Below are 25952 nucleotides of genomic sequence, written 5' to 3'. Positions count from 1 at the left end.
GGGTATCCCATGGGTGTTGTTCACCAAAAGGATAAATGAAGAGCTGCACTTCCAGAGGTTCAGGCTGGCCCTCAATGACAGAGACCATAGAGAAAACACACAGAGAAATGGTAGGGCAAGGACTAGGAGGCCTTGTGCCTCCAAAATGCATTTCCAGCATCACAGATTGCAAACTGATCCACAGGAAAGTCCAGGAATTTCTGACAAACAAGACTATGGAACGGCACAAGTACATCCCAGTGGGTCTCTTAGCAACATATTTTTAGTGGGAAAGAAGGCCCATCAGAATTTAGCAGTAGTTGAATCATTTTGTGATGTACTGCCATTTCAAAATGGAAACAATACATTTCCGAGGAGAGTCCCAGTCTACCCCAGTCTCTGTGTGAGAGAGGAGCTGCAGCGACGTACGGACTGTTTGTTTGTTTCTTTTCCTTGGCCTGCTGTTGCTTTAACGGAGATTCCTCCCTCTGGGTGACTCCACCTTGAAAGGTGTATGCGTGCGCAGAGCGCCGCGCGGAGTCCCGAGGAGAGTCCCAGTCTACCCCAGTCTCTGTGTGAGAGAGGAGCTGCAGCGACGTACGGACTGTTTGTTTGTTTCTTTTCCTTGGCCTGCTGTTGCTTTAACAGAGATTCCTCCCTCTGGGTGACTCCACCTTAAAAGGTGTACGCGTGCGCGGAGCGCCGCGCGGAGTCCCGAGGAGAGTCCCAGTCTACCCCAGCCTCTGTGTGAGAGAGGAGCTGCAGCGACGTACGGACTGTTTGTTTGTTTCTTTTCCTTGGCCTGCTGTTGCTTTAACGGAGATTCCTCCCTCTGGGTGACTCCACCTTAAAAAGTGTACGCGTGTGCGGAGCGCCGCGCGGAGTCCCGAGGAGAGTCCCAGTCTACCCCAGTCCACCCTAGCCCCGCGGCCCCTAGGCGAACCACTAGCAAGTCGAAATACCAACTAAGTCACATGATGAGTCCGCAAACGCGGCTAAAGCAGAAAATCAGACTGGAGTCTGAAAGGTTGGATTCCCCATCTCAAGCGCCGTTGTTCAACTCTAACTCAAACACAGCGGTATCGAGTGAAGTAGATGAGGTAAGATCTGGTTCCTTAATCGTATCACCTCAGTCTCAAACGACACAATCTGAACTTGTGCTTCCCGTAATGTCAGCACTCAATACGACATCTTTACTCACTATGACTAAAATTGTCATTGATGATGAACAACTCCTCACTCGCTGTGGATTAAACCCGATTCCGGGTGTGGGTTTAAGATTAACTCTTTCATTTCCATGTGCGTCGTGCCTGATAACATCATCAGAAGCTGCCTTAAATTGTGCCGCTTATAGCAAATATGCACGTGCTTATGAAGGCTCTGACGCCGCAGATAAAATATCACCATCTACACACTGCTTAAAATGTGAACCTGCACAAGTTTGGGCCTTACCCTTATCAATCGCACCACTGATAAGGAACCTAGAAACGACCTTGGAGACAAACGTGATTGAAGTAAACACCTCAGCGTTTCAGTCTCCCTTTGATGTAACTGACTCAGAGCTTTTGCAAATCTAAGTGCCCACCACAAATTTGAAGGAAGCTAATTTCATATTTCTACCTCCAATAAAACAACACAGTCTGCAGGTTGACAACAACTTGCAATCCAGTGTGCCACAAAACAGACAACAAATAAATGAAATATCGTTGCCAAACTTGGCACTCGCTTCAGTTCAGCAGCCAGGCACGTGCCATCAAACAATGACAAAATGTCAAGGCTCACCTGTAATAAGTACTACTGGTATAGATGTTCGTAGAGAGAGTCTTACAAAGCCCAACTTATCACGCCACTGTGCAAATACAAATATGAGCAGTTGTGGGCGAACACCCCGAGTGCGAATGCCGCATCAATCTTCAACCCCTACTTTATCTCAGTTTCATCAAATAAAAACTGGAAATAAATCTTCTCAAAGAGTCCTTGATCTAGCAGGACGCGAAGCTCGTTTAACCGAGCGATTAACTGCGGACTATAACTCCACCAAAGAAAAGCTTATACAAAGCTTTGGAGAGTCTCCTGTTAATAAACTCACTAATGCAGCGTCGAGTCATTGCATCACTGACGAATCAGCCTGTCAGCCTAAATGCGGTTTTCCCGTGTCAAATATCAGTCAGCAAAGCCCAGAAAACCATTACATCACCTCTGATGATGATATTGTGTTATACGCATCGGAAACTGTGAGCACAAAAGACACGCAAAAAGAACTTGTGGAAAACGAGCCGCGGCCGCAACGAGATACGAGACGAGAGGCAGTGAAAGACCAAATACATGAATCAAGGCCATCACATCAATATGCAACTTCTGAACATGAACAAATAAATAAATCAAACCTTTCAGTTGCAGCAGGCATTCAAATTCATAACAATGTTTTGGCCGCCACCTCGTTGGCTCTCATACCTTTTGTAAAACTTTACGAAAGCTTAAATGAGTCCATAAAAGATCAGGGCACCCAAATTAGTCATCTCATTTCAAAAGTGGATACAGTAGAACATCTCAATAGTGTACTGACGCAAAGATTGGAAAAAGAGGCAGAGACGTCTTCACAATGGCAATATCGCCTGGGTGATCTCTTGACAAGCACCCACGCTGACAATTCTACTCTAATGGCAGCGACGTTAGAATGTATGAAATGGGTAAGGCATAGTACCCAGGCCAATAGAGAACAACATGTTAAGCAGCAAAGCGGCACAGCTGCCGGAAGTAACATTCACATTCCTCTGAAAATTGCTGTGCCTGTACCAGAATTGAGCCAACCTTCCTGGCAGGCTGTCCAGTCTAAATTTTCGATCGATGGTGTGGAAAGTGTCGGAATTCTACAAACTGTAGCACAGTCAAAAGATGCTAAGAGAGCGTCTACAGCCTCTTCATCCTGTCCACACAAATGCACTGGTGGGAGCTGTGTAAAGATCTCAATTCCCCCAACAGAACCAACTCAAACACTTCAGGCACTTGGCAATGTCCAAATGGCTTCAGCTTCTACCCAAGCCAATCAAGTGTCCAGCGAACCAATACTTGTGCCTGAGGCTCTTAGTACGGCATCAGCTATAGCTTCAATTTCTGTAGTTGGGTCAAAAAACTCCTTTGATATATTTAAAGGCTCGGCTAAGAACTTTCCAGCTGGAAACACAAAGGCAATAAAATTGACTACAAAAAAAAAAACAAGAGCTGACCCTAAAAACACAGCGACGAACTCAGTCCGAAAACGTTCTACGAGCGTCAAACAATTTGTCAGAAATATATCAACCCCTTCAAAGCTTGCCCTTTTTGACCGCACCACAAAGGATTTACCAGCAGACAAGTTAGCTGCTGCCCATTCAGAAGAACATCCGAGCCGGTCTAATGATGCTAAGCCCTCCACAAATCAAAAGCAAAATCTAAATAAGCGTGCCAGACTAGACTCCAACCCCCAACAAACAGAATATGACGAGGATTCAGTGGATCTATGCGATCTATCGACATATTCTATTGAGTCTGACGAATCGACAAAACCCCATGGCATGTCAAGTAGCAAAACCAAGTCAAATGACAAAAAAGAGTCCAGCTATAGAGAAAGCTCTTCTGAACAAACAAATAAGCTGGCACAAGGGTCAAGTAAAGCCACCATGTTTCCTTCAGTCCTGTCAACAAAGTCTCTGACACCGAATCAATCCAATACAGGACAGAATTCAATCACAAAAAGTGGATCCAAATCGCCTCAAAATTTCAATCCAAGAATGACTGCCGCACAGCGGAATAAACAAAATACAATAAAAACCAAGGAGAACATCATAAATCAAACCGCTGCAATACAACAAGCTTGGAGAATCAGGGTAGAAAATGTGTTCCCTGACGACAAAGATGTAAATCTAAACCGAAGAAACGTGATGAAACTACTTCACAACATCCCTTCATTACACACCATAACGACTGAAGACATTTTAATTGTCGAATATATCTCAGAAAAATCTGCTGACAAAGTATTTTTACATATTAGATCATCTGCAGTGGAAAAAACTCTCCTAGCAGCACAGGATGAGTTACTATCCTATGGCTTTGAAATCCAATCAGAGAGAATTCCAACAATCTCTGTTATAAATAACGAGGCAAGAAACGATCATCGACGTGAAGAACTAAGGAGCCACTTATCCCAGGCAGAGCGTGGGTCTGGAATAAAATTTAATCAGAAAGACTCTGTTGAATCCACAAGACGAGCTGTTGAATTCACAAGACGAGCCGTATTACATAAAACACAACAAGCATAACCATCAGCAAAAGCAGGCTTAGAGCTTTGTGGGATCCTCTCCTGGAACACCAGAGGTTTTCACCATTTATTCAATGATTTTCCCACATCTGTAGCAAATAAATTCATCATTTGTCTTCAAGAGACTTGGCTCCGAGAGACCCCATCAAAAGATGGTTATACCATTGTCCTAAATAAAGCTGGGAAGAATCAACGTGGGAGACCGTTCTCCGGCTTGATTACAATGGTAAATAATGCCTATGGCTGGGAGATACTCCAAACATTTATGCCAAATCTGTTAGTATTAGGTATACTACTCCAGTTAAGATCAACGAAAAACGAACTAAATACGCAATTATTGATCATTAATTTATACTGGAACCCGGCTATGATCTCATCAGCAAGTTTCATTAAATCTGTGACGGCAATCATTGACCCATGTCTAACATCCTGCCTGGATACAACAATTTTAATATGTGGAGACTTTAACTTCTCATGGTTTGAACCGTCTCTTAAAAACAAGACGCAATCTAGTGTGGTCCTTACCAGAGGAGATAAATGGATGGAAGCCATGAATTCAAGGAATTGTGAGATGATCAATGGCTCCATCCGAGGGGATATTCCCCAAAGACCCACTTGGCAAAGAGACAAAAGTCTAAAAACACTTGATTACATCTGGATCTCCTCCTCATTTTGGCCGAAAGTAGAAAAAATGGCCATAATCAAAACATCTGTAAGCGACCACAGCCTAATAGAACTAATTTGCACACTGGAACGATGTCCTACATCGTATCTTCAAAGCTATCCATTGGAGGTGAGTGATGGATTGAACCGTCTGCGCATCAAAGATCATCATATCTGGCAGTTGAGTGACGGTCTGAAGGATGAAACAACAACTAGCTCTGAAAAAGTAAACTATGCACGTCTGTTGATTAAATACAGAACTAAAAGGAAAACAACAAATACGTATTCGCAACAACAACAAAAAATATGTGTATAGTGCCCAGGTAAATCATCAAAAGAAACCAATGCATAAAAACATCAGACAAATCAAAAGGAAATACAGCACAAATTTCGATAAAAAAGAAGATATCAAGATTTGTAAAATGCAGTATCGAAACTGGCTAAAATCCTTCAAAATAATAAGAGACCAAGAACGGGCAGAAACAATGCTCGGTCTTATCATTCAGCGTAAATCAAGTGATTTTTGGAAGATTTTAAACAATAATCACACCCAAGATTCAAGGCTGGAAAATGGAATATCCATGTTATCCTGGGAACAACATTTCAGGAAAGTTTTTGAAGATCCTTCAGCACAAGGCACCATAGAGCCCGAGCAGTCAAACGGCCCTTGGAATGTATGTGAAACCAGAGACAACATCATTGTACTTATAAAACATCTAAAGAACTCACGTGCGGCTTGTAGGGTATTTTGTGGAGATTTGGGGCCTGACGGTATTTTATTACCGCCGAAAAATAACTTAGCAATAATCACTCCTCGTATTCAGATTGGGCCCTGTACAACAATAATACAGTGGACATGCATTATTTCAGCACCCAGACATGCATATTTGGTGTGCGTGGTTGGTATGCGTATTTGGTGGTATTTTGGTGAGCATTATTCCCTTGTTTTATCGGTGGCCCCAATGTCCAGAATCCCTTATCTTTGCTTAGATTTTTCGTGTAATTACTAGAGAGACCTCAGGCCTACATTTCAGGAATACCACATTTTCAGTGTTAGTGTTAGTGTGCCACCATGGGCAATCTCACTGACTTATTTACGACAGAGAGCTATATGTGGTAATTTCCACTACCTTATATACGGTAGGGAACTATGTCCAGAGAGTCTCTCTTCCCGTTGGCTCATGTACCTCCAACGAGCTATGCTACAATCACTCACAACTGTTCATACTGAATCTGATCATGCAAAATGACAATTGCACTGTTTAAAAATCTCCCCTCATCAGCACTGTATTGGTAAATAGAAGACACACCACCCGTCTGCTTTCAAATATTTTTCTGTATTATGAAAGTTGCATTTAAACACGATTTCACTCTTTACAGAAATAACTAAAACAGCACATTAACAGCATTGTCTGAAATACACTGAAAAAAAAAACTGGCAGAGAACAGAACATAATTTGCAATATTAACGTGTGATTAAGGCACCGGAATCTCTTTTCCTACTCTGACTGAACATTCTCGTCTCGTACACACTTAGCTCCCACACTTATGTAATTACCTTATCTGTTCAGTCAAGTTTTCTTTAGCTGTTCTCTTTCTGAGTGTGGCTCCCTTGAAGATTAACCCCAGTAAAAAGGATCGCCTTTCCTTCTCAAACCGGGGTCATTGCCTGGAATTCTCAGCTTTTGCAGATAGGAATGCTCCAACCAGGAAAAGGTCTTCCTCCCAGCTCTGCCAAATCTTGACTGTCCTTCTCTCTCCTCAAACTCCCCCCAGCAAAACTCTGATCACTCCCTCTAGCATGATACTTGCTATGACGCTGCTCCAATCAGAATCAATCATGCCATCTCCTCCTTCTCTACACAATGGCTCATTTTTATAGTTATACTTTGTAACCAACTGATTTCCTGTTCTTTCGAGCTCTTTTGCTTCCTGTAATTATGTGGACAGGGCAGCAGAGAAAAAAAAATGGATGTGCGTTTAAAAGTTCACTTTCAGAATATGCCTAATTCTGCAGTGGAGACACATTTTTATTAGTGGATTATGTTTCATTAGTCAGGTTAGTTATCAGTAAGCTTAGTTATTATTTTCAAATGTGTCTCTCGCACCATAGGCATTTCAGGTGAAAAATAGTGTGCATTTTTGAATGTGCACGTGTGCTTTTAACTGTAAAAATAGATTTGCATCTTATATGTTAAAATCGTTTTTGACTGAATGGCCTGTCTTTCCTTGTTAATCTGGTAACACATATAGCAATGCACCGCACCCTTGTGGTGGTGCTGCAAAAAAAAATTGCTACCTGTGCAGTAGTGCTGTACTCTGTGCTGTTTGCTACCTGTGCAGTAGTGCTGTACTCTGTGTTGTAACACGCCAAATATCCTTACATGCTGGTCCTGACGGGCTAACGAACATTATGTTAAAAGGAAAAATTGAACTTTGGGCCGATTTTATTGTGGATTTGTTCCAAGTAATTGCGGTAGCCAAGATGATACCGACATCTTGGAGGGAGGCGGTCATTGTCCCGATTTTCAAGAAGGGCAATAGAGACAATCCTGCTAACTATCGCCCTATTGCCATCCTGGATATAATTGGCAAAATCTTTGCCACATGTTTACAACAGAAGCTTTCTAAATGGGCATTCTCCAACAACCTACTTGATAAGAGGCAAACAGGTTTCACGAAAAATGTTGGAACAGAAGTCAATCTTCTCATAGTGAACACACTAAAGCTTGGAACAATGAAAAACAAGGGAAACATCTTTGTTGCATTCATAGATATGAGCCAAGCGTTTGATCGCATCAATCGCACAACTCTCTGGAAATAATTAACAGCTTGGTCTTGCCCCCTGCAGATTCTCCATCCTCTTATGGCCCTGCATACTGGAACCTCAATAAAAGTTCGTATTGACAACAGAGGCACATTGACGAGAGAGATTCCAACCTCTCAAGGAGTCAAACAAGGCTGTCCTCTAGCGGCCTTATTATTTAAGCTATACATTGCTGACTTACCCGAGGCGTTTATGAATGTTCGATGTTTTCCAACAAAACTGAACAAACAACCAATAAGTTATGCAATATATGCTGATGACATTGTCTTATTTGACCAGACTGAAATCGGCCTACAACGGCTTCTACAGGCTTTGGTTCTTTATCTACAAGCCAATGATCTTGAGATCAATGCCGGAAAATCAAAGATAATGTCATTTGGTACAGCTCAAAAATCCTCTTCAAAGAACTTTAAATGGTTAGTAGCAGGAGAAAAGATCGACACTGTTCAAACCATACGATATTTGGGGATCCAAATAAATAAGTCAATCAGAGAACAAGCCTGGATAGTAGACCTGAAGCATCGTATGACATCATTCACCCTACAAGGTAAACGTCTACATAATGAATATGGCAAATTTACTCTGATTCCAATCTTGACCTTTTATCGTCAGAAAGTCATCCCTGCTCTGACATACGGGGCGGAAGCAGGACTGAATATCGATAACCGCATCTGGGCAGTCCTAGAAGGTCAATTCTGGAGAGGAGTATTGGCTCTCCCGACGTATGTTTCCATTGTGGCAATAAGGCATGAACTAGGACTGGCCCCCTTAACCGGCTTGATCCTGTGGAAATCCATCGCATTGTTGCGAAAAATGAACTTATTAACTGTTCCACCGGCCTATGAAATTCTGAAAGAATCAGTCGCAGTACGATATTCGGGCATTTTAGAACTCAGGGCCACGAAAATCAGAAAGACGTTAGAAGTCACGGACATTTCCTGGGCAATGGTTTGCGACACTCCACAGATTGCTAAAAAGAAACTTAGACGTTGGCATTGGATAAAAAACAGCGAACTTCGTGAAGCTATGCCTTCGTCACTCAATCTAGGCATGACCTGCAATAACCTAGATAAGCTACCAAAATATCTAACACGATTTCCATCAAGAGGTTACCGCAACAAATTCCTAAGGCTCCGGTTAAACCTATACCAAACCAAAGAGATGATGTATTTAAGACACTTCAAAGAAATAACAGACAATAGATGCAGGTTCTGTAAAAACGAATCAGAATCTCTCAAGCATCTAGTTTCTGAATGTAGCTATGTGGCTAACCAGCGATCATTCTTTCTTCAAGACTTAACATCGACCTCTCAACAAACTGAATACTTATGGGATTCTCTAATAGCTGGCAATAATGTGAGATTAACCTGTGCCTTGGTTGACTTTCTTGAAAACATCTTAGAAGAAGAATCTTGATAAAAGAACCTTTAAGTTGGAGAGGGCACCAAATCTAACTCAATGATGAATTGGATAGCTAATTAAGAAGGAAACAAAATTTGTTGAAGAAGATGTGAACAGTTTTGTAATTAAAGTTGTGTAAATAACTAATTGTTACAATAAAAAAAAAAAATATATATATTCTAAAGGGTCTCCTGTGTGCCAGAGATTAGTTTTTAATATTGGATCTGAGGGATGCCTAATTTACAGTCCCTATTGATTCGAGCCACCAGAAATGTCTTCAGTTTTTGTGGGAGGTTCAGTTTTATTAGTTCTAAGGGTTACATTTTGGACCCACTTCCACCTGTTGGTGCTTTACCAAGCTAGGCAGGCCAGTGGCAGAACTTATTTGAGCCAAGGTAATTAATCTCCTATCTATTTATATTGTATTGTAACTATGAGCAGGCAGAGGCGGTGGAAAACTCCCATGCGGCAATGATGGAGCATTTACTTTAGTTCTTGGGTTTCAGCCGAAACTTCCATAAGTCAGAATCGCATCTGATTTGTATTTTTTTGATAATTCCCAGTAGTCAACTCTCAACCTTGCTACAGGAAATTGGTTCTGATTAGGACTTGGGTCAGGAAGGCTCTAGGGGTTAAAAGCGGGCACTTCGTTAGAGGTCTTGAAACATCACAAGGTGTTCATGCTTTAGGAAACCTGGCTGGTCGATCAATTCCTGCTAGACGGGTTTCAGATACATCAAATTAAGGCAGAGAAGGGGCCAGTGGGGCACCCCCATGGCGGTTTGATGATTGGGGTAAATAACACCCTATTCTCCAGACAAATTATTCCGGTGGAGGAAAGTGGAAATGTGTTGATGGTTGAGGTGACTGTGGGAGGGAAGGTCGATTCGGGGAAGGTGCTATTTATTAATGTGTATGACCCGCCAGAAGGACTGCTCACCAAATCTATTTTTGTGTTCTATGACAAGGTGTTAACTGAGTGGGTGACATGTACTGTGAATGAAGGTATAATCCTGGGAGGGGATTTGAACACGGGAGTTAGTGATGGTTGGTGAGCATTCCATAGAGGGCCATGGGGAGGATGGAACTTCAGTCAACTGCATGGAACTAAAAACTGCAAAAGGTAAAAAATGGTTGAAGTTCCTATGCGATTGGAACCTGGTGATCCTTAATGGTAGATCTAAGGGAGATACACCTGGGAACCAACTTGGCAAATGTGCATCAGGTGTGTCGCTTTTTGACTATTTTGTATGTAATAATACTGGTGGAGAAAGTGCTGTCATTGTCTGTGTTCCCCCGAGTGACCAGTGACCATGCAACCCTAACAGTTGAATGTGGGTTTGATTATAAGCCCTCAATAACAAAAGGGTCTACAAATCTGGGGGTATCGCTATCAGAACATAGACTCCAATGGTCAGACGGAATGTGAGTAAGGCCTGCGAAAGGAGTTTAGCAATCATAGGTTAAATCTGTATGCATGGACTCCTAACAACATCATAGTGTGGCTTCAATTCTTATCCAATTGCACAGGTAAAAGTAAGTGCAAGACCCTGACTGTAACAGGGAAGGAACATAAACATGGTTATGCTCTTGATATTAACAGGGCAAAAAGATTACTAAGGAAATAATAACGTGCTGTCAGAGTCTAGAATGTTTCCCACAGTATGGCAATGCATTTAAGATCTCACCTGAAGACCCAATTTGGCAATTGGGTGAGAAGAAGAATTTAGGAAGGGAAGCTGGGGAACTGAGATCATCTTATTCAGATCCTGTTGTCCTGTAAAGCTGGGTCCATGTGGAGGATTCTGTCGAGTGCCAGGAAACAGACAGGCTCCCTGATCCTGAACCCCATTGCAGAGGGGGTTTGTGTTGCCCACGTCGAGAGTAAAATCTTCACAGATATGGAGGATAACACTCCGATTCAACATACTGAGCTCTGTTGGCCTATTAACTTCACCCGATATAACATAGGTAGTCATTTGCGTGCTCTAAAGAATTCTAGAGCGCCGGGACAGAATGGTCTTTCCTCAGCTTTGCTGAAGAATGATCCCACTCTATAGGCCAATGTCTTACACCCATTGTTATTAAGGTATGCCAGGATGAAAGCATCCCTGACTTCTGGAAGAAGGCTATTCTGGTCACGGTTTTCTAGGATGGGGATTGTTTAGTTCCTGAAAATTATAGGCTCCTGTTTTTACTCAACGTAACTGGTAAGATGTTCGCTATTAATGTACTGGAACACCTACAAGCCTGGGTTAGTGAAGCCAATAGTCTCTATCCCTTCCAGACTGGGTTTAGACCTGAATCAGGTACGGTTGGACACATTAATTAGCCAAGCTAGAACTTCAGCAGGCCCCTCTTTCTGTATCACATTCATTAATTTTCAACCAGCTTTTGATCAGGTGGACCATGGATTGTTGTGGGGAAAGCTGCGGCATTGGGGGTGTCCCAGCTAGCTTTTGGAGGTCATCCGATTGCTGCATGAACACAACACTGCCAGGATCAAATTGAGTGACCAGGAGATCCTGTCCGATGAATTAGCATTAACATGGGGGTGAGGCAGGGATGTATGCTGCCCCCACTACTTTTTAATATCCATGCAGCGCATCTATTGGCCAGACTATTGGAGAGATCCGGTTATTCCCCGAAGATTGGTAGTGTCAGTATTGGTGGCATCTTATATGCCGATGACCTGGCCCTTTTTGATCACATGCTCATGGGTCTGAAGGCAATGTTGGAGGAATTGACTGCTTATCCTGTTGAATTTAAATTGTCAATTAACCTTGGTAAAACCAAGGGGATGTTAGTATCCTCTAAGAAAATCTGTAGGGTGAAGTTGTCGACCTGCATGGAGACCATTGAATACCTACTGAAATAATAGCAACTAAGGTCAGTAGGGGCAGGCAAATAACTGCAGTTTGTAGGAAATACATTAAGGAGCACTCTGGCTTCACATTATGGGGGGTTATGACACTCTATAAGCATTGTTTATGCCCAACAGTATTGTATGGGCTTGATGCCCTAGCGATGAACGATTTGAAATGGATGAATGGGGTGGAGGCTAGATTTTGAAGATCTGTATTAGGTCTATCCAAATCAACTTCTGTTTAATATATTCATTTGGAACTGAGACTTACATCTGTTAGAGCCCAGTTGTTAATACGAAGAGGTTGTCTGATGCTGAAATCTAGAACCTCCACTGTCTGTCCTGTCCTGAGAATTTTGGGAATGAATTACGAGCTCAAACAGGGTAACGGTAATAATTCCACCCATGCTCTATTATTTCATGAGCTCTGTGAGGAGGTGGGAAGTCAACCCGATTATGATCACTGTGCCAACTTTGAATCCAAGCACAGGATACAGAAATATGATTGGGTGTGTAACTATAACCATCTTAGTACTTTGAAAAGCTATATGACTGTTGCGCTTGTGGAACATCAGTATATGAATCCTTAGTGTTACCTCGAACTCTGTCCTGACCTGCAACTCCATGACCTTTACTTGCGGCTGTGTACAAAACAATTGCTGGTGCTGCCTATTTGTGGTGCATGGAAAGAGATCCCCCATGAGGCAAGATATTGCAGGATTTGCAAAATTGTTATCAACTGTTGTATTATACTTGTATTTCCCTCCCATTGCATTGTTGCTTATTCTGTAACCTGTTAAATCCCTTTGCATTGTTGTTATATTCTGTAACCTGTTAACTAAGCTTTGCATCTCCTGTATTTGCTGCACCCTGATACCTTTGGGTCTGGTGTGCATTATAAATAAATAAACAAACAAACAAACAAACTCTGAGACAGCAATGCATGTACTGACGAAATGGCCAATACTTGGTTCCCTGTTTATGGTTGCTCTGGAACATCTTGTACATAATTTAGATACCATTAAAAGTCAAAGGTTTTGGGTGTTCTGTATTATCACTACATCAATGTCAGCAGTGGTGGCCCTCTTTAGGGTTTGGAAGTCTGTAAAGTTATTGCTGTTTAGTCTGCCTGATGTAAGGAGTTATATTCGGATACTTATGGTTAGTGGCTTGCCTGGGTAAAAGTAAACAGTGATGGGGCATCCATGTGGGTTACTGGGCAATTACTGAATAATGATTGGGTTCTTCATTCCCTTCTTCTTTTAACGTGATGTGCTTTATTATTTTAAGCTGTAAACATATTCTTTTAAGTGTTGGAAATGTATTATCTGGGCTATTTGAGTTAACATGTGTGATTTGTGTTAAGTTTTAGTAATTGTAAATATTGTAAAAGTTCCATTTATTTTGAAATATTATACAATTAAAATAAAAAATTTAAATAAAAAAGTTAAGGTGGTTTTAGTTAGGCAGCCTGCATGCATCTCAAGTCTACTCACATTTTCTTTTCAGGCAGTGTTCCAGTACCTTTACATGAGAGAGCCCTAGAAAGACTAAAATATCATGCCCTTTACAGAGAACTGAATAATGCCAGTTGGGTCCTACTTCCCATACATGTAAGAAAATAATTGCTCTCATTGACAAGACACCTAGATGCATTGGATCGCAGTGCTATATTTGCTACTTCCCCTAGTCTACAATTAGAATACAGTGCGTGGACGCAAGCAACTGGAAACTGCATTACTGGATTTTTCTTAGACTTCAGATTCTTTGGGGTCCTTTGGGACTAGACCTGTTCGTGTCTTGGCAAAACACACAGCTGGCAGGATTTTTCATCTGGCATCAAGATCCTTTCTCAAGGGCAACAGAAACATTCTTGGAGTAGTGGCGGCAGAGGAGATATTCCGCTGCTCGCTATTTCTCCATATTTAAACATACGTTCTTACAAGCTCGATTGTAGGGGATGTCTCTAGCATTGGTCACTCCATCTCGGAAGGGTCATCTTTGATTTCCCTTTGCTCTTCAAATGGCAGCTCCCCTGTTCCTTCTGCTAGTGATCCCAGAGCTTTGGATGGACACTCTCCTCCAGCAACATCTGTTAGTTATGAGCCAGTCACTGCAATTAATAGTCTGGCTGGTGTTTAGGACCATAGGAACTTCAAAGACATGTCGGAACAAGCTGCATCATTCATCCAGAAATCTTGGGGCCCCAGTACATTGAAGGCAGAAATCTCAGCTTGGGGGGATATGGGTACACCGGTTTGTTCATCGGAACATGGATTGCGATTCAGCAGGACTTATTTAGCTTGTACATTTGCTTGCACAATTATTTCTTTCTCTGTCATGCCACATCATAAAGACTTACAGATCAGCTATTTCTGCTTGACATTCTTTGGTGGAAGGTTTTCCAGTTAGCAAGCACCCTCTATTATACAGGTTGCTGAAGTGGATTAGGTTTTACTGTGTCCCTCCCTCGATCATCCAGAAACTCTAGTGTCTGAGATGTTGACCTGCTGCTGTCCATGTTTAGGAACTGGCCCCCAGACATAGATTTGCCTTTGCCAGCACTTGCGGCCAAACCAGTTTTGCTTATATGTATGGTTTCTTTCTACAAGGTCAGATATTTGGACATTTCAGGGTGATTTTTCTGTTTCAAGGAGGTACGTATTACATTTTCAATGCAGGACTAGGTCGGGTTCTAGATTCATCTCCTTCCCTTATTTTCTGGATTCCCCCCAATTGTTGATGATTCAGTGCCTCAGGTTCTAAGAGACTATATCTTTGGGAATTATGGGGTCTGCAGACCATTTTTTTTTCTTTTAGGAGTACCTTCTGACCTGTTTCCTACCTACCATGCATGTGCTTGTTGGATCATGCCTCAGGCTGGCGTCAATATTTCTCTATTTGGGGGGCTATGGCATCTAAGGCTTTTAGGGGTAAGGCAAGACTGAATGATATTCTTAAAACAGTTCATTGGTCTAATAATGGCATGTTATATTGCTTTTACTGTAAACTTACTGTGCAGTCTTCCAGAGCTGTTATTGATGGACTTTAATGTGCATAAGAGAGAGCCTTTGCGCCATGTCATAGAATGTTGATTACTCCTAGCTTATGATGGAGAGTCAAGATTCTATTAATGGCACAAGTAGAGTATTATCCCTCTAGGTTCATACTCTCCTAATGATGAACTTTAATCTTGACAGATGGTTTCTATAGTGGACAACCATTCTCCTGAGTGCGGCATTGGTGTGTCGTCCTAGTCACTATAGCAGTGCTTGGTCCGGGTACTGCACTGCTATGGTTCTTACCGAAATGATCCCTGGAAGGCACGTGATGATGTTGCATAAGACCAAAAGAGGTAGGACTTTGGGGATAGGGGTTTCTTATTGGAAAATGTCATGGATAATTGGTAACTGGTTCATAGGCTAAAGGAGGATTTCTTGGATTTGCTGTTTTATACAAAATAAATCTTACTCCTGTGGAGCTCAGAATAAAGTGATGTTGCATTATCCTCACTTCCGTGCCATTGATAGAATCTTCACTCTTTGTCACAAGCGAGGAGTATTCAACATTATTTGACAACATTAAATAGTTTGATGATTATTGTTAAAGTATGTTTTTTCAGATCTTTCCACAATTAAACTGTTTTGTTCACATTAACTTGTTCCACTATTTGTTAGTGTTAAGAGAACAGGAGCTGTTTTGACTGAGACAAATGGTAATCTGGGACACATTACCATAATCTCACTAGCAATAAAAACGGTGTCATATTCAAGAAAGTGCATCAGTGTGCGCATCACAGATACACTGATTGAGAAACCCTATTTTCCCTCTGTACCACAAGTGGGCAAGCCTGAATACTTGAGAAGAATTTTCCCATGTGTTAGTTTGGATCAGGTGCAGGAGAATGTGCAATAGATGGAAGGTACATTTCTGAAAGTTATGAACGACTCTACAACATCACACAACGACAGGCTTTTAAGAGTGCATAATAGTGGTATGTTCACCAAGCACCTACTTGAATACTGTGAGCCTCTATCTGATCCTAATGTGTTCAAAGGGCCCAGCCATTGCAATATATTGTATTCAAAGTACACTCAATCCCTCCTTCTTGGAGACTTTAACATCCACCTAGATGCTTTCTGTCCTTCCTCTGGACTCTTGTGACCTCTGCGACTCTCTCTCACTCTTTTTTCTCCCCTCTAGCCCGACTCACTCTCCAGGGCACACTCTGGATGTTCTGATCTCTTCAGACTGTCCCCTTTCTTTCCATCCCTCTGACCACTCCTCTCTCCTGGAGTGTTCACGTTCCACTCTCCTCCTAATTCACCCTCTCTACCCCTCAGGCCAAGCCAACTCCAGCACTGCCACCTACATTCTCGGTTATCCGACCCATGAAGCGTGTGTGAATTGAAGCATTCACTGGCACTTTCTCAACCGCCCCCCCCCCCCATGGCTGACTCACACCCTGACACAGCCCTTTCCATGCTCCACTCAGCTATACCTGATACTCTTGACGATCTTTACCCTGTCACGAAGATCAGCTTGAAGGAAGCCCTAAGGCAAGTGCAACTCTTGGCATGACTCTGACCTCGTCACCCTTAAACGCAAGTGCAGGGTGGCTGAGAGTAAAATGGCATGCTTCCGGAACATCCTCTGACAAACTGGCGTGACGCCTACTCCTACGGCAATACCAGCACTCTGTCCGCACCAAGAAGAAAGCCCACATCCAAGCAAGCATCTCTGTGGCATCTAACAACTCGGCCGAACTCTTTAAAATCTTTCGAACTCTTTAAAATCTTCAAGGAGCTGGCCAATCCTGCTGCAGTCTCTACCTCTTCTGTCCCCTCCGAGGCCCCCTGCATGGCCCTGGCTTCTCATTTCATCTCTAAAACTCAGGACATCCTGTCACCCCTCTCTTCCTCTCCCCCCTCACTCCCTGCTCTTCCTCTGGCCTTTCTGCAGGCACCTCTCCTCTCTTTCTCTCTGCCTTCCCCCTGTTGTCCCCAGATGAGGTTTCTAGACAAGTCCGATCTATGAAAGTCACATCAAAACAGGTTCACCCTTGTTCCTCCAAAACCATCAAGGAGCACATTGGCAACCTGGTCCCTGCTTTTGTTGACTTCTGCAACCACTCCTTCACATCTGGTGTCTTCCCTTCCCCCCTGAAACACTCCCTTGTGCACTCTCTTCTTAAGAAACCCTCTGCCGACCCTTCCGGCCCGGCTAACTATCACCCAATCTCCATCACTCCTTTCCCGGGCAAAATCCTGGAAAAGCTGGCCATCTCCCAGCTTAATCTCCACACTGAATCTGTTGGTTGTCTCCATGACCATAAGTTTGGCTTCAGAGCTGCCAGAAGCATGGAAACTCCCCTCCTGAACATCCGTGAATACCTGCTCTCCAACTTTTATTCCAACACTCCCTTTGTCCTCATCTTACTTGATCTTTCTTTTGCCTTTAACACAGTCAACCATGCCGTCCTGCTCAACCATCTCCGTGATAACCTGGATATCACTGATCAGGCCCTGGCTTGGCTGACATCTTTCCTCTCTGATTGACCCTCCCAGGTCCATCTCGGGTCCTTCCTCTCCTCTATCTCTATCTGTACCTGTGGTGTTCGCCAGAGGTCTAACTTCTCTCCCTGGCTGTTCAACCAATACCTGGCACTCCTTGCCCACCGCATTGCCGCTCTCTGCCTCAACTTTCAGTTCTATGCTGATGACACTCAACTCATTTTCAGGCTCCCTACCACCACCTCTTCTCCTTCTCTCATCTCTGATTGTCTGTCTGCCATCTAGGAGTGGTGTGCCGCAAATGATCTCTGCCTTAATGCCAGTAAGACAGAGATTCTCCTCATCGGCACACCTGCTCCCACCTTTCCTGTCACTCTCTGGCCGGTCTCTCTTGGCCCTCTCCTGCTCACACCTGTGAGGCTAAAAACCTTGGGGTCATCTTTGACTCCACACTCTCCTTCTCTCCTCACATCTCTGACGTCTCTAAGAAGTCACACTAGCAGCTGCACCTCCTCAGAGGTATTATTCCTTTCCTCTCCTTCCTCCAGAGGCTCACTGTCTCCAGAGCTCTGGTTCTCTCTAGGCTGGACTACTTCAACAGCCTCTTTCTAAATCTGCCTGCCTCTACTCTCCGTCCTCTGCAACTCATCCAAAACAGGACTGCAAGATTTATGCTTGGCCTCAAGCCCAGGGATGGTATGTCTCCAGGATTGAAATCTCTGCACTGGATACCAGTGGCGGCGAGGATTAAGTTCAAAACCCTCTGCATTGTCCACATGTCATTCTCGGGTCTGGGGCCTCAATACCTTTATCTCTCCCTTCCTAAATATATTATTTCTCAAGCCCTTCGCTCATCCGCCTTGTTAGGCAGAATTATATGCAGTACCCTTTGGGAAGACCACACACAATGAAGACTACAAGTGACAGTACAAATTCACCTTTGCTACAAGCCTGTACTTCACAGTAAAAGTGGTAGTGATGGCTGAGCAGCCAGACTTATCTCAAGAATAAGTGAGCAGTATCAAATAGTTAAACAAAGGACAGCAATTACTATGATTCAAAAAAACACTGACTCAAGGTTTCTGAGTAAAATAATATACATTTCTTTACACATCAGTTGTATAACATTTCACTAAAGTAAAGCAGTTGAAAAATCACGTTACCAATACACCACACTACTCCCAATAGATTCTGGACAAGTCTAAACTCAAAACGAAGTGTGAGCAAAATGGCACTCCAGCAATTTAAAAAGGGAGGGAAAAACAAAGTTAGGCTAAAATTGAGTGATGGAATCAAATCCAATAGGCTTAGGGCCAAAGTAAGTCTTTGCCAAGAGTTCTGGACGAAGTTGGTCGGCAGAAAATGTTGTTGAAAGAGAAGAGAAGGACAAGCCCTTGAATGGTTTCACACACCTTCACCGCGGCTGAACGAAATGCACAACCGGATTTGCACAGTACCTTAAAATGGTGAAGAAGCTATAAGTAAGGCAGACGTTCCTGGTAGTTCCTGCAGGCTCATGGTTCCTGAAGCAATTGTTGGACTGACACGAAGTAGGAAGACTGGAGGGTCCTGCACTCCCCAGGGAAGAAACCAGCAGCAGAGCAAAGCAACAAATTAAAAGGTGCGCTCCTTAAAACCCAAGCAGGGTCTGGCCTTCCCAGCTATCCGGCCCACTGTAGCTCTGTACAGTGAATTCGACCAGAGGAGGGAGCCCTGGCTTGCAGTTTGGGTGAACTGGTTGGTCCCACCAGCTCAGGGGAAGAAGATTCCTGGAGGATCTTCTCTGTTGTTGGAGTTCGAGGATTCTGACCTGCAGCAGGACTTCACCGGGCGGTTCAGTCGTGGTAGGGGTCCTCTTCCGTCAGCTCCTCATCGGTTCTTTCATTCCAGTGGTGACTCTGCCTTTCTAGACCCAGAGACGTGCTTTTTATGCAGTTTTCCCCCATTCACACAGCCTGGCTGTCAATCACACAGCAGGGTGGCTGTCCCGCCGGGGCAGTCACCAAAGCCAATCATTTCAGAGTGCGACATAGGTCTTCATAGAGACCCTGTGCAGGAAGTCCTAAACTCCTCCCTCGAAAAGACATTGAACAAAGGAATCAGACCTGGTTTGGCACGCAGAGTAAAACACGAGAAAGACTTTTACAAAAAGAAATGGTGAATAAACCCAGCCAGAACCGCTATAAAACATATATGGCCTAGCAGGTTTAAGTTTGAGGCTACCCAGTTAGCCTAAAACAATACCAAGGTTATTGAAGATAACCGTGGTAGGAAAACTAGGGTAACTACCACTGCCATCAGCCAAGTCTTGATGAAAAGGGAGCAAAACAATGCTCTAAGAGAAACAGACAAAAAGGGATAAGTATTAACCATTTCCACTACTCTATGTAAGATGGTTTGTACTGGGTCTGTGGATTTATAGAGGTTATAAAGTTAATGGCAACGTTATGTGTTCTGGGAGACAGTAGCCAGTCCCAGAAAATGGAGTCTGAGTTGGGAAGTCTAAAAGACAACCCTGTATCACTGCACTGAAGGTGCTGTGTAACACACAGTAAAAAGATGATGCCTGTGGAGTAGGTGAGGATCCACAGTCTATGAACACAAAAATGTTAAACACACACACAGCAAAACACATGTAAGAGTGGAAAAAAAGACGCACACTCTTACCAGGTGAAAGAAATAAATCCTAGAAATCCAGCAAAGCTGCTGAGTGACTCAGTAGGTAAGGGACATTAGCCATTCTTGAGAATTCTCCCTAACACGCCTCCAACTCCCTCAGGGTCAGTCACTTCTCCAAGCAATGCGTTGGTGGTAGATCTCGTTCTTCTGCTGGGGCCACCCGCCGGAACAGCCACCCTGCCTCTGTTAAACTTACGGAGAACCATCTCTGGTTCCGGAAGCACTTCAAGCTTTCTCTCCTCCTCTCCCCTGTTGATCTCCTGGTTGAAACTAAAACTGCACTGGTTACCTGACTCTTCTCTGATCTCAGGCCCAGGTACCCTCCTAGCCAGTTGCACAGCTGCACTACCGTCCTGGCTACCCTTGCAGCCGGGGGCTGTTTCTGTATCCCTACAGCCCCCAACCAGCCATTGACATATTATGTCTGCACTCACCCTTGCAGTTGCCACCAGCTGGCCCCACTTTTTTATTTATTGTTTTATTTATTACTGTTATCCTATGTACTGCACTACTCCCTACCCTTCCCCCCCACTTGTGAAATTTCAATGTCACCTGGCCCAGTAAGATCCTTGACTCTTTCTTCCCTCTGTTCTGCCTCCCTTGCCTCATCATGCCTTGAAACACTTGAGTATAGGCGTGTTAAAAATGCCAAAACATATTATATCATATCATATTCACGGGTGCCCACTTCAGGTGACATGCGATGAACCCGATGGCCCTTTAAGACGAGGTAGCGCTATCGGGGATGGATCGGATGCAGATCTTACTTGTACATCAATAATCAGACTGACTCAGGAGTCTCTCAAGGATTCACACACAAAATACACTTTTTATAGCAAAATCTCATCATCACTGATGTCATACTACGTGGCGAAATATGCAAAACCTACGTGGGTTGGTGAACTTAAAGGGAACATCTAAGTATACTTTCTATGGGGTATGGGATCGTGATTGGGTCTCTAAGGTCAGGTGGACAGCTATGCCCAACCCTAGTGCAAGTCATCTTCGGTGTCATAAAAATACACATTTCATGTGCTTTCAAACTATTTCATGTGCTACGTGGCCCTTTACAATTATTTGGCACGCTTGTACCCTTCTGTACCCTTCTGGAATATGCCACTCGTTAGCAACACGCAAGCTGGCACCACAGGTGCTGGAGGGTGAACTTGACCATGCCTCCCCACCCAATTACCCCAACATCCATCATCACTCCTGCTGTCTACCATTAAATTAGTCCTTTGAATTTGGCCTTGCAAAGGATCACTGTGCCTGAGAATAAAAGGGAGTGTGAGCAGGGCCTTATCTTCTGGTCTCAGTTTAGCTTACCCAAAGTCTATTTTCATATGATCATGTGACAGGAGACTGTGTTTTGAGCTCCATCTTCACATTTAACACCATTAAATTAATTAAACCCGGCATTTCTAGTGTTTTTCCATTACACTTCAACTGGAGATCGGCTCGCTTTGCACGTTCATTGTATCTTACTCAAATAGATAACCAGGTTCTTGGCTGCCTCAACCCTTGACACTGGGCCAGACAGGCCTACTCGCTTCTTCCTTCAGCATCAGCTGTTTTCTTTTACTATGCCACACTTTCAGCCCTTCTATTCACGGGGTCCAAGTTTGGTAAAATGTGTTGCGGAACATTCAGTTTATATTCACAATATTATATATGGTGGCGGCACCACCTGCAGTCTATTCACTATGTACATCCAGCTTTATGATTACTTAGTCTATTTGAATTTCTGCATCTGTACAATTATAAAATGGCTTTGGATTTTCGTCAGTGTTTCTCTGCATGTGCAATCTTCATTTTGCTCATGAAGTATTGCTCAACTCTTTACTCCGCCATCAGATTCTACAAGCTCTATTTACCTTTTTCATTGTTATCTCTTCTGGGTTGCGTCATTTCTGCTTCATGTGACGTCACCAGTATTCTCTTTAATTCATCTTCACACTTCTTCCGGAACTTCCTTCTGAAGACTGTCATTTCTTTGTGGGTACATCATGTAGGGTTTTCTCAATGGATACCTTGTTTCAAGGACTCTTCACGGTGTAGGTACCATCACTGGCATTGCATATGTCGCAATAACCAGTTTCCAACATATTGGCAAAATGGGGGTGGGGATTTTGGTAGAGGCACCTGGCGCCTCCTCTACACTCCCCCCTTTGGTTGGTTCATTGACCACTCTCCCATCAGTCTTTAACTCTAGACATGCTAGTCTGAAAAAGTTCCTCTTTGGAGTCCATATTTTCATTACTCCTTTCAGAGATCCTTCTGATTTTACGTGCTCATCACCACACCAGGTCATAAGACTCCATGGTCCATATGGGCTGAAATAGATCCATCTTCCCACATCATTTTTGTGTTTTCTCAGATACAGGAACTTGGTTCCCTCAGGTGCATGAATATTGGCTTCTGTATACTTTGAGATTTCTGCATATGTCAGCTCTTTGGGTCCAAAACCTGACTCGACATTGATCATGGTCTTCATTGCCAATGCTTTCATTGCTGTCTTCTTGCACTGTGTGATCATTATTCTGATCACACAGAACTGAAACGTGATCATCAACAACAATGCTCCAAGGAACTTAAAGAGATTTGCCATCCATTGTGGAACCCATGAAACGACTGATGCAACCCAGCTGTCATCTGCAATGTATTCCACTTCATCTTCCATCTTGATGTGCAAGTTTGTCAGCATCGTTATGGGCTCTGTCAAGGTCCCATTCTCTTCATCATGAGAAGGTATGGATGTGCAACATGATTGTCCGATTTTGGCACACACTCCTCCATCCATGACGGTAATCATGTCTAGGACATATCTATTCTAAAGAGTGATCAGTCTTATCGCTCTCAATTCTTCCTTGAAAGCATTGGATCCCTTTATGATAGTGTTGATTGTCTGCAGGAGCTCCCATCTGTTAATCTGTAACCATTTCGCATTTGCCATCGTCTGGATCCCTGGCATGAAGATTGTCGCGAATACTGCCGATATCTGACTGAACAACCCGTGTTCATACGGAATAGACTTAAAGGCTCTATAGATTTAGCCAAAAAGTAGTTCTCCCTTTTTGTTCAATTGAGGAATCCAACAGATTGTCCCTTTTTCAGATGAGAATCTACTTTTGAAAACCCTCCAATATTCAGGGCGCTCTTCGGAATCACCAATGCTGGAACATGAACAAATACTACAGAACACAGCCCTCCCCAGTCCTTGGGCAATTCCATGTATGCTCTGGATCCACAGGCCCAGTAGTGGTCCATTACCACTACTGTTCCATTCTTCATTCCTGGTACATCGAAGATTCGACTGCACTGCTGATTCTCTCCAACTTTTCTCATGCCATTGTTTCTGAAGCATAGCTCTGCACTAGACAGAGGCACTATCTGCAACAGGCCTCCTTTGTCATCAACCCATGTCAGTAACTTGGCAAGCTTCGGCCAGAGAGGTTTGCATACCTTCTCTGCACGGTTTATAACTGGTTTGTGCTGTCCTGTCACTGCCACCGCTCTGCATACAACTATGTCTTATTCCCATCCATTTGGAGAAAGTACTGTTCCCCAGATTTGCATTTGTCCTCCCTCCTTGCATCTTCATATGTCTTCATCAGTTTTTCCCTGACAATTTAGCTTTTTATTTATTTCCTATCTGATTCCTGCTCCCTTCATCCCAGGCTGTCTGTATCTTATCACATGGTCTCTGGTGTGTGCTCTCGTTCTTGTCTTTAAATCTTGCACATAATCCTCTTCTTTTGGAGCTGTCCATTCAGCTACCCATATCAAGGATGCTGTTCGACCCCTGAACTGACCTCTTGTATGGCAGAGTGCAAGGTATGTCATCCAATGAGCTGTCTGGGCTGCTATTTCTATAGCTATGAATATCTTGGACTTCCCCATAGCATAAGGTAGGAGAGCACAAACATAGCAACTCTCCTCAGAAGTCCTTTTTCCCACTTTTTCTACGCGCAGATACCACATGTTATTCCCAAAATGTGATGTAATGTCTAGATAATTATTTAACTCATAATCATCTTCCCTTGTGCTTCTCTTGGGTTTCTTTCTTGCCAAATGAGCACGCACATACTGATAATGAAGTATATCAAAAATGGACCATCCTACGGGGGAATCATAGGGGCACTTGTCAGAGAAATGGATTACTTTATACATGTCACTGGTGTAGGGATAATCACATATGGCCTTGCTCTCTTTGCAACAGACAATTCTGCATAAGTCACTGGAGTGAGAAGAATCAAGGGGACTCCTACCTTTTTGGGACAAAGGAAGTAGACAGTATGGATTATCAAAACAAGAAAAACAATAATGAATGTTGAGCATGCATATATTATGCACCAATACATGAGTCCCCACCACGTTCGATTCGCCACATGTCGCTATGGTTGCTTACTTTTCGGAACTGCATTATTCTGAACTGTCCACATTGTGCCTGTGCAATACTTTTAAGGAAGGAAAACACCTTTTTCTTCAGGCAACCTCATTAGATGCTCAGGAAGCTGCAGGATCTGTTTGATTATCACCGCAAGTAACCTTCTAATCGCAGGGCCATTTTAAGGATCTTGCAGGAACACATGAATATTAGTACTATGCCAAACAAGAGCAGAATAGGCTTGGAGTATGTATATAAAGACCAGAGAAGTAGTCTATGGGCATCAACATTTGACAGAACCATGGGCTTAATCAAAGAGAAACTAAGAGAGGAATGAATCAGGAAACTGCTCCCTTTTTCCAATCATCAAACTAAAATTCTAGATTTGGCGTATTTGGCACATCAACACTTTCTTTTTCAGTCCAATTCAAGGATTCCTGTGAAGAATATTTGCTTTTCCACTTCTGCTAACATATCTATAAAGAGTGTCCAAGCTGAGCCACAGTCTAAGCACAGTTGCATTTTTTTAATCAGCAATCTTAATATCCTTCTTCCTCATCATCGATCGAGTCTGCACGTGCTGAACTAATTCTTCTTGTCTTGCTTCCGAATTAAGGGTTGGGGGTGCATCGGACTCACCAGCATACAGCTTCACGTTGCCCAGGTGTATCCAGGCATCCCTTTCTTGGACTTTTACTGCTGAGTGGGTAATACTTTCAACAATAAATGGTCCACTAAAATGAGACTTGTGACTCTTTCTTGTGAAGCTGCACACTAGGATTCAACCTCCGATAAATGTTTCAGGTACAGATAATAATTTTTGCAGTCCGGTTGCTGAATGGCCTTCCTCTGTGTCCTGAGACCGACACCCTTTGCACTTGAGTTGATCATAAATTACGGAGATACTAGCGGTCATACATGTCAAATACGTAGGTAACTCATTTTCATAACAATTCTGCAGTCATCTGGGCATAACTTCTGATCCTCGATGGAGGAGACAAGAGTGTTTTCATTCACCTCCTTGTTCCTAACTTGTGGGGTGTGAGGTGGTAGTCCGACGCAGGCAGATTCCTTAATGCATATAATGCAAGGGGCAGGCAATACAGCCATCCCTTCTTCAGTGTCAATCTTAAATTGGCATTTCTCTCTTTGAGAAGACTGCTGAGTCTCTCACATATTCCATTCTATTGCAGGTGATAAGCAGAATAATACGTGTGTTTTATACTAAGCAATAAGCTAATCTGTTTAAATACAAAATGGGTCCATTGTTTAAGCTCAGCGCCTCACATACTACCCATCTAGGAAAGACTTCTCTGACTAAAAGGTTTGCAGCACAAGTG

Source organism: Ambystoma mexicanum, chromosome 6q, assembly GCF_040938575.1.
Source record: "Ambystoma mexicanum isolate Mex_15411 chromosome 6q, UKY_AmexF1_1, whole genome shotgun sequence".
In the NCBI taxonomy this organism is placed as follows: domain Eukaryota; kingdom Metazoa; phylum Chordata; class Amphibia; order Caudata; family Ambystomatidae; genus Ambystoma; species Ambystoma mexicanum.
Note: the sequence above shows the minus strand (reverse complement) of the source record.